Consider the following 9,671-nt stretch of genomic DNA (forward strand, 5'->3'; position numbering starts at 1 on the left):
CTCCTGCCTCCCCAGCGTTCTGCCTCAACTGAGCAGCTCAGCAGTCTTTTATAGCGAGGCTGCACTTCGAGCATGCCCAGTAGGGCTGTGGGGGAGGGGCGTGTTCTGCCCAATAAATGGGCTCCCCTTCCTCCTGCTCAGTGTGGGGCAGGTTAGCCCCGTCACACCCCCCAAACTATAAAGAAAGCTTGTTACAAAGCTATATGTCATCTAAAAATGGGGATAAATCCAATATTCAGAGTCTACAAGATTTATTATTTTTAAGGACTTCTTGTTTTCTATAAAGTAAAGCATCATTTTCTAAGGTTCTTTATATATATAATGTTCCATTTGCAATTCATTAGTTTCTACTTCTATTTTATTATCAGGAGAAGTAGAAATATCTGAGTACAAATGGGTGCCTGATAAAATTATACATTTTTAAAAATATTTCTAATCTGCAGAATTATAAAGTCACACTTGCATTATAATCGTCCCCTTAGACATTTCAGTGTTTCCTAGGTGAATTAGCCTAGACTGAATCTTCTGTTTCTAGTACAATTTCATTCAATGAACTGTAATATAATATTTCCATAGTAATATAAGAAATTACTTTACTCATGATTGCCCTCATGTTGTGATATGCAACCTCAGGAGGCAACTTTGTTTATTGTTTAGATTCTCTCATCTTGTGTGGGTTTGTTTGGTTTTTTTTAACGAGACAGAGAGGAAGGCAACACACTTGCATGGTTAATTTGTTTTATATTGTGTACCTATTATGTTTCTAGGCACACAAACCTAAGTACAAGCATATGACAATGTATCTCAACTGTAAAGAGTCAGCAACCACAGTACAAGTGATTGGCGGGATTCTTCTTCACTGATCAACCTCATCAAGAAAATCCTGGGTAATTAGGTGAGCTTTGCTGGGTGCCCAAAAGAATGACAGACTGCAGCTCTGTTGGACCAATGGAGAGGTAAACTCCAGAGCAGATGTCTCTGAAGAGTTGAGGTTCTGCACCCATTCCTGAGAGGTACAAATAACCTATGGCTTGTCAGTTGCAGGGTCCCCACTGATTTCAGCAATCAGTACAGTATCTGAGATATACAGAACCCTAATGGGCTGTGTAGGTTTAAACCCAAACCTGAATGGGATGCAGAAATTGATTGAAAGGCATTGCTGCCCATGAATCACAGATCCCACCTGTTCAATCAGATTCTCTCGTGGGTAAGGGAACTGTTGCATTATGGACTAACTGGAGTTCCTGAGTAGGTCTGAAGTATAGCCCCCATTATAACATGCTAGAGTATTCCACTTAGAAGGTAAGTGGAGGCAGAGAGAGCTGCTGTCAGGAAAGGTTACCACAGCCTCCTAGCCAAGTGCGGGGGGGTGGGAGGGGGGCAAATGCACCTTTTGCCACTGCAGCTATGGCCCCACAAGGTTCCCAATTGAGAACTTTACTAACAGAATATCTCAGTTGAAGGCACTGGTATCGCACCTGCCATTTACATGGCTTGTTTCCATCAGACTAACCAATGTTAATGTCTGATTTTTATTGATTTTCGCCCATCTCATTTTCCTCCGAACCTATGCATACAGATCTCACGTAGATACGTAGCACTGACTTTACATTACATTTACATTCAAGATATACATTACATCAGGACCGTCAATGAGGGGAAAGGACAGTTGCCCAGGTCCCAGCAACTCAAAGGGGCCAGAGGCTGTTGCTGAAATAGTAGCAGTGGCCAGATGCCCAGGCCCTTAAAATCGCTACCAAAGTGCTGCACCGCACTGCAGGTTCCATATAGCTCTGAGGGCTGAAGGGGGTGCATGCCGCACCCTGGGCAGCCTGGAGGGCTGGGTGCCTCTGGCCCCGCCCCTTCTGCCCAAGGTCCCACCCCTTCCAGGAGCATGGGGCCAGCTTCCACCCACCTTACCTAGGAACTGATGCAGGCTGTCGACTCCTCTGCATTATATATACATTGGGGATTGTTTTGTTCCCTAGTAAAGAGAAAGTTCCGTTCAGAACCCTTTGCCTGTCACTAAAACAAACAATCTACATCTAGGGTTGCCAGGTGTCCAGTTTTCTACTGGACAGTCCGGTATTTGCGCCATCTGTCCAATAGAAAAATTCAGAAAATACCGGACATGTGCAATGTCTGGTATTTTCTGAATTCCTGGCTGGGTGCCAGACGGAATCCTGGCGGGGGCCGAGGGAGCAACTGGGAGGCAGGGCCACGATTGGCGCTAGGAGCCTGTGGTCGCGTGCAAAAGTCAGGGGGGGAGGGGACGGGGGCTGGGACTCCCAGCCACTCCCCCCGCCCGGCTTCTGCACATGACCAGAGGCTCCCAGCGCCAATCGTAGCCCCGTATCCCACCTGGGAGCCTCTGGCTGCGTGCAAAAGCCGGGCAGGGGGAGTGGCCACTCCCCCTTCCCGGCTTCTACTAGCAACTCGAGGTACTATCTGCCGGGGGCGCGACCCCTTGGACTCCGGCTGCGGCCAGTGGCTGCATCCCTCCCCCCCACCAGCTCTGCTTCCCGCGCCCCTTCCTCTGGCTCCCCCTCCTCCCGTCCAGCCCCTCCGGGCCCTGACCCTCCCCAGCTCTGCTTCCCACCCACCCCTTCCTCCCAGCTAGCCCCGCGGCCCCCGGACCCACCCTGCCAGCTCTGCTTCCCACTCTGCCCCCCTCCCAGCCAGCGCCACCCCCCTCCTGGCCGGTCCCCCTCGCCCGCCCATGATCAAGTGTGTCCGGTTTTTTGGCAGGGTCTACCTGGTAACCCTATCTACATCCCACTAGTTCTGTGTATTTATGGCCCCAGCTCAGCCAGGACTCTTTCTGCCCTCCCTCCCCTGCCACTATGTACAGGCTATGCAAGTCCACTTGGATTCCTGCTCATTTCACCTCCCATGTATCTCTATATAACATTGGCCAACCCATGTGAGCCAGCTGTTAAGTTACAAGCGGTAAAACACTTCTAGTATTTTACAGATTACACACACACACACACACACATTCCTAACAGTTTAGGAACCCTCCCCTACTGGCATGAGCAGGAAGATTACAGATTTCCCACAATGGATGCTTTCCTTATCAGAGATGTCATGTGCTCTGCAGCTGCAGAGGATTAAGAAGTCCACCACCTGTATTATTTTTCATGAGGTCATATAAAGCACTTCTTCCTGTTCAGCATGAACTGCTCTTTTGTATAGCACCATTGACATTAATGTCATGTAAAATCATTTCCTAGTTCAATTGCTCAGAATTACCCTCCATAAGAACTGTCAATAATCCTAAAACAGCCCCACATCAATATAAATGTATTGATCACCTGAAGGTGTTCTTAATGAGTAGGAAGACTTAATTTGGTATATATGCAGAGAAGTTCGATGAGATTCTTAATGTAATTATCAGTAGGTTTTTCAATGGGGCTGAAGAAATGCCATGAGATATTGAATTTGGTTTGATCTGATTTTGGTTTGAACTGGAATCCTTTAATGAAAGGAATACATTGGTTTCATCCAAAATTGGCACATCAAAAGCAGTACAAACAATTAAATGTACTGATTACTAATATCTAACTCAATGGTCCCCAACACGGTGCCTGCGGGCAGCACAGGAGCAGCACCAGCCCCGGGCACCTGGCATATGGGCAGCCCCACCCCTGAGAGTGTAGCTCAGGAGCGGCGCCGACCCCGGGAGTGTGGTGCATGGGTGGCGCCGGCACCGGGCACACGGCGTATGGGTGGCCCTGCCACTGGGCGTGTGCACGGCCCCTCTCCCGGGCACCCGGCGCATGAGTGGGCCTGCCCCTGGGCTCCCGGCAGCCCCAAAAGGTTGGGGACCACTGATCTAATGACATCTAGGCTACAACACTTTCATTACTTATTTCAACAAAAATCCTCGCTGCAGCATTTGTAGCCAGTTACAAATATAGTTGGCTCTAAACATAGTTTAGATCCATACACATTTAATACTTATTAATAGTGATATATAACAATATTTCATCTTAGCATGGGGCCTCAGCTGTTACATAATTGTTTTTCTGTAACTGCCTTGCAGAGGTGGGGAGGGCGGGTGTCAGGGGCTGAAGATGGGAGTGCAGGGATTTGAGAGGATTTCAGGAGGTTTGAGAGGATCTGTTAACCATGAATGTGTCATTAGTTTGGCCAGACCTCTTTCCTTCTAGCTCTCTGCCCCTCTGATCCCAGAATGCACTTCTCATACATCAGAGTTTAAGGACAGAAGTAGCCATGAGTTCATCTCTAGTTCATTCCTATATATCACAGGCCATTGCATTTCACCCAGACACTCCTATTTTGGGCCCAATGACTTCAGTCAGACCAAAACATTTCAGTGCTCAGAAGATTAAACGGTTGTGAACCACAAGCAGAAAGGCCAGAGGCCCCTGGTATGGTAGGGAAGAGAACAGGAGAAATATGTCAGATGACGCTTACATTGTAAGCTGATTCCACGAAGCAGAGAAAGGCAAAAACCCACGAGATCTCTGCCAGTTTGACCTGAGAAAAATTCCTTCCTGAACCCAAATCTAGAGATCAGTCTGACCGCGTAAGCATGCCACACATACAGAAAGAGGATTCACTGAGCCAGCTCAGAACAATAGTCCACCATTCTCCTGTCTCTAGCTGTGGCTTATCTCCGAGGCTTCAGAGAAACGTGAAAAATCCTCCCGCGCCCCCGACCAATTGTGCCTGGGGTCAAAAATTCCAGCCTAAACCTTGCAGCGGTCCTGAAGTAGGAGATTTGATTACTGGCATTGTTTTAGTGCACAGGGCCAGCTTTTGGAGAGCAACACAGAGCTTCCTGTTCTCTCTGGGCCCCACCAAGAGGTGAAATGAAAAGGGAGATTCAGTTTCCAAGGTCAGAAGGGGGATCAACTTGACCATCTAGCTTGTCCCCATAGAGTTTCTCCCAGAACTAGAGAAAATCTTGTTTTAAAGACTCCAAGGGATAGTGAGTCAACTACCTTCCCTGGTAAATTGTTCCAATATATAACTTCCCTCCCCCTGCTCGACTAGGAAATTACAGCTTATTTCAAGGTTGAATTTGTCTAACTCAGGGGCATGTGAAATAAGGAGTCAATCAGAGGCACAGACCTTCCTATAATCATCAGGGGCACAGAACTTCTTCAGTCCTGGGTCCACAGAGGCAGGGAAGATTGAGCTTCTCCTGGGGTTGCAGGATGGAAGGCAGCAGCTACACTCAAAGCTGGGGGAGGAAAGACAGCAAGTTTCTGTGCCTCATCCTAGGGATCAAATTTAAATTCTTTTTCATGCTTCTAAGTTCAGCGTCCAGCCATTGTATCTTGGCCTCGTCAGCAAGTCTGAAAGTCTCCTCCCTCCCATCCCTATCATCAGATAACTCTTTCAGCTGTATACACCTAGTAGCAGACTTGCCCAGTGTTGCCTGGGTCCTTAGGACAGGGCCTTGGGGATGTGATGGGCAGGTGCAGAAGGCTTGGGACCAGGGACATGTTCTCTCCCCTCTCCCTACGTCCCTTCCGTCCAGGACCTGTTCTCCTCCCCTCTCAGGCCACCTTCCAACCCACCTGGGACCTGTTCTCCTCCCCCGCCTCAGACAGCTCTCCCAGCCCACCTGGGGCCTGTTCTCTTCCCCAGCCCCCAGCCCATCCACCCAGGGCCTGTTCTCTCCCCACCTCCAGTTCTATGACAAAGGGCTGGGAACGGAGGAAACAGTTTGTGGTAAGGGGGCTACTTACCAATGTGCTCAGAGGCAAGATGGCAGAGCCCCAGCCCTGCTGGCCACTAGGCTTGCCAGATGCTTTCTCCAAAAATCCCAAACATGGCAGAAAAAAAACTTGATTGAGCAAAAAAAATGCATTTCTGGTTTCAATCCATTAATTACCCTGCTAAATCCTCTGCCTCTGTTTATATTTACCCATGGCATAATCTTTGTTGCCTTACAAGAAGCTGTTTTTGAGCACTTGGATGTTTTTGTCAGTGAACACCTGTAGGCTTGTCATTCGGCGGGTTTTCTATATACGTCTTTTGCTGGCTGTCTTACCAGACAGATTCAATGTTGACTAGAGCCAGCCACCCATAGAGAGCAGTACCAACTTGGTTTTTTTTTAAAACTATAAATCTACTTTATTTTTCCTAAGAGCTCCTTTCTACCTGTCACTCTAAAAGAAACAGGTGTATGGTTGCTTTAGTTCTAATTTCACTGGTGAAAATGGAACCCTCTTTGTTACAGATGAACTGCTAAGGTTTTACAGGAGTTACTTGATAGTGACATCACCCTGTACAACATTAAGAATATGAGGAAAACACACAGAGGCAATTGGGTTCCAAATAACCATGTTTACCAACTAAATGTAAAAATACAGGCCTACCTTAAAATATATACTATACTGCTGTTCTCAGTCCTCTGGTGGCTTCTGTATAGAAGCCACCAGAATAGAATATAACCCACTAGAGGGTTACCAAATTATTTAAAGGGATACTACCCAATTTCCATACACTAGTCTTCATAATAAAATTACAAAAAAGAAGGGAGGAGCATATAGCTGCAAGCTTTGTATTTTTTAAAAAATTATTTCTTTCAATTTCTAAAATATCCTTCTGACAGATATAGTAAGAGAAGAGCCTAAGCCATAACTCCTTATAGTAGAGGCCTGATATGAGGCAGAAGCTGTTCACAGAATCTGACTAAGAAGTGCTAGTTACAGAGCACAAACATGCCCCAGTACAAACCATTCTGATATTAACCATGGTGCAGAAACATTCCCCAAGATAAGGAGAATGATAAGAAAAGATAAGGTCAGGATGACAGTATGCAAAGGAGATGGTTTGATTGAACCAACATGCACAAGGTGATGTCAGGAGGCATCACTAACTTGTTTGTGTTAGGGTATAAAGATGCATTTCAGAAGGAGTATTTCTGGCTGTTCTAGGGGGCAATGGAAGGCCCTGCCATTGATCGAGCTGAGTTCGTTGTTATGGGAATACAACTCTTAATATTCTCACAGAGTTTGCCAGGTGCTATTACCGTGCTGCAACAACAATTAACCTGGCCTGTGGCTTTGTTTTTTAATGGATTTTGTGGTTATTGACAGGTTGATTGAGGTCTTCCATGCTATTTGCACAGGGCCAGGATGGCACAGGAAGTTGAGCACACACGCAGCCAAACATCTGTCAACTTTTTGCCACACTGGTGACCCATGACCACTGATCTGTTAAGTGAGGTGGGTGAGGTGTGTCATGACCATACTGAGGCGCAACATTTTGAAAGGCATCACAACCCCCACAAAAAAGGAAGTGGAAATAGGGAATGGAAATAGGGGTGTACAACTCAATGGTACTTTCAATACTTTATTTATAGGCTTTTATCTAACTGTGGCCATCTATTTCACAAACTGATTTCCAGGAGTTGACAACTGACTAATTTTCTCAAATGCCATTAAAAGAGAACAATGAATGCTAATTCCAGCCATGATTGTACACTTACACACACTTGATCGTGTGCTTAATTTTAAGCATGGGAGCAGCCCTGTGGAAGTCAGTGGAACTGCTTATCAGACTTGAAGTTAAGAATATATATAGGGTCAAATTTATGCTATAGGGGGCATGCCAGTATAACCCTTAGTGTACACAGAGACTATGTTGGTAGCAGGGGCTTTTCCCATTAGTATTTGAGCACCACCTCTCCTGGCAATGATAGGTAGATTAATGGACATATTCTTCCACCAACCTAGTTGAGTCTATATTAGGAGTTAGCTTGGCATAGCTATTTCTTTCAGGTGTGAAATTTTACACACCCTGGAACAACATAGCTCTGTCTACGTAATTCTAAATGTAGCCCAAGTATAGGTGAGGCTCAGGGCCTAACATTTTTATTCTTTTTGATTCTCTAGAAGTCTTTTAAAAGCCTTTTTAAAAATGCTTTGCCATTCACTTTAGTTATTATCCATTATCTGGGGAATCTATTGTCATGCACACAGGAAGTTTCTCCTGGCTTTCTGAGACAATACTATTGATGAATGGGAAGCTTTATTTTTTAAAAGACTATAATAATCACTGGTATTTTTTGATGGCTATGACAAAGAGGTTTTTCTCCTTCTTGTTCTAAATGAATATTACACATTCATTTCAGCGTAATGGTCAGGGCAAAGGTCCCAAAGCAAATATAAAGTTCCTCTTCTCTATTAGATTTGGAAGCTTGGCACCAATGATTTCCACGTGACAACTCTCAGTGGAACTGCTTTATATAATCTCCTGGCTTCGAATAGCTTCTTGCATTCACGCTGAGCCTTGTGTGAGAAACTTAGGAAGTTTTAGTGCATCAATGAGCAGTTAACATCTGTGGTTTCCTACTTAGTTGTGAGGTTTAAATCAATTAGTGGTAACTGGGACTGCTTGCAATGGGCTTTCATGCAGAACAGGCATATGCTGGAATTTTAAATTAAATATTTAATCTCCTGCCGAAAAAGTCCAATGTTCAATTCTTTTTTTCTTGTGATTTTGATTCCATCTCATACTGCTAACCTGATTATTGAGTCACTGATGCATTGTTCTTGGTAGAATCTATTTCTAGTCTTTTAAACACATCCTTGAACTAATAGTTTGGAGGAGCAAGGAAATGATTTTTTTGTTTTTATGATTTGCAATTCTCACCACCACAGTTTGTACCCACTAAGAAACACCTGAACCAGAATTAATTAAAGAAAGAGTACATCCCACTCTGTGTGCACTAAGCTGTAGATTTTTCTCATACATATTAAGGCAATATATCATCCACATCAAATCACACCCCACAGTGCTATATGCTTTTTCACAGAGAATCATAAACCTGCAAGCAGTAGCAAGCAAGCACTATAAAGCAAGCAGTAGGGAAGAAAACAAAGTAAAATTACATGGTGTTGTTTTCAGTAAAACTGCTGAATTTTCAATACTATCACAGTAGCAGCCAGAAAAGTTATCTGAAAGGAGCTTGGATATGACTTCCTGACAAGTCAGAGCGCACCAAAAAGTAACCTTCTGAATTGCTTCCTGTCCAGCACAACAACAGAGTAAAAATATATATCAGCCCTTGTATCTTTAGAGTAAATACTGATAGGATCTTTTTAGATGTGTTATAAAACTGCAGCTGCAATGTCTTGAATTGGATTTGATGGTGCTCAGCCCTTCTGAAAATCAGGTTCATAATATTTTGCTCTGATAAAGTATTTTACAATAATTTCTTTACACCATTGGAGATAATACTTACCTATCTATCTCTAATTTACATATGGAGAAACTGAAGTAATGAGGTGACTTGCCCAAGTTCACATTAGCCTGTCTACACTAGCAATGTTTAGGAATTCTTCCACCATTGCACTTCCCCAAAATGACTAATATATATGCAATTGTAGCAAGTCAGTTGGCGGAGTATCAGGGGGTATGTCTACACTACCACCCTAGTTCGAACTAAGGTGGTTAATGTAGTCATACGAACTTGCAAATGAAGCCCGGGATTTGAATTTCCCGGGCTTCATTTGCATGTTGCTGGGCGCCGCCATTTTTAAATGTCAGCTAGTGCGGACTCCGTGCCCGCGGCTACACGCGGCACGAACTAGATAGTTCAGAATAGGAAGCCTAATCCGAACTACCTAGTTCGTGCCGCATGTAGCCGCGGGCACGGAGTCCGCACTAGCGGACATTTAAAAATG

The 9,671-nt window shown here is 44.9% G+C and overlaps 1 long non-coding RNA gene across 1 annotated transcript; it reads right to left on the bottom strand.

Moving 5' to 3' along the window:
* Positions 1-648: 648 nt before the first annotated feature.
* LOC142827599 (uncharacterized) lies at positions 649-6,209 on the bottom strand. Its single transcript, XR_012902287.2, has 4 exons — positions 5,724-6,209; positions 5,101-5,212; positions 1,921-1,984; positions 649-1,006 (listed from the first exon to the last, which is right to left on the bottom strand). It is a non-coding gene; the product is annotated as an uncharacterized LOC142827599 (long non-coding RNA).
* Positions 6,210-9,671: the final 3,462 nt, after the last annotated feature.

Source organism: Pelodiscus sinensis, chromosome 3, assembly GCF_052426305.1.
Source record: "Pelodiscus sinensis isolate ZL-2025 chromosome 3, ASM5242630v1, whole genome shotgun sequence".
NCBI classification, from domain to species: Eukaryota; Metazoa; Chordata; order Testudines; family Trionychidae; genus Pelodiscus; species Pelodiscus sinensis.